The 597-nt window shown below is 45.4% G+C and overlaps 1 pseudogene; it reads left to right on the forward strand.

Moving 5' to 3' along the window:
- Positions 1 to 394: 394 nt before the first annotated feature.
- Positions 395 to 597, forward strand: part of LOC119586569 — a 1,217-nt pseudogene continuing 1,014 nt past the window's right edge.

Consider the following 597-nt stretch of genomic DNA (forward strand, 5'->3'; position numbering starts at 1 on the left):
TTTCTCCGATTCTTACTCTTTCCTCCTGATTAACTTCCTTCCAAAGCGGTGTATGGCGAAGGCCCTCGCCATACACAATTCGACTCTTCCTAAGACGCGTGCAATTAATAATGTATTCTATGTGACTCAGGGCTCCACGGACAGAAGGGACGAGCCCCGGCCCGCTGGAGCAAACGTTTTTGAAAATCCAGCAGTGGGAAGATCTTGTTCATGACTAACGCTGCACTAGGGGAGCCGGACGATAAAAGCAACAAGGAGAAGTCGACTGTATCAGATTGCGGAAAACACATACAGCGGGCGCATCTCATACCTGTGTGTTCGAGTGCAAGAGAGAGAAGAGAAAAATATTCTTGAGATACTTCGAGGAGTTCAATAGGACTATTGTGGTTTTACAATGGATTACGGATACGACAGTCTTGAGCCTTCCTTCAACTTCACCTGAACCCTTGGTCGCCAGTGGAGGAGATATAGATTCTCTGTGCCAAAACTTATTTCAATAACGAGGATTTCTATTCCGAGGAGCGGCATTTCTATCCACAGAAAACCATGGAAACCAATAACTGGAGAGTTGGGGTTAGTATACTTTAGTGATTAGTT

The sequence above is a fragment of the Penaeus monodon genome, chromosome 21, assembly GCF_015228065.2.
Source record: "Penaeus monodon isolate SGIC_2016 chromosome 21, NSTDA_Pmon_1, whole genome shotgun sequence".
In the NCBI taxonomy this organism is placed as follows: domain Eukaryota; kingdom Metazoa; phylum Arthropoda; class Malacostraca; order Decapoda; family Penaeidae; genus Penaeus; species Penaeus monodon.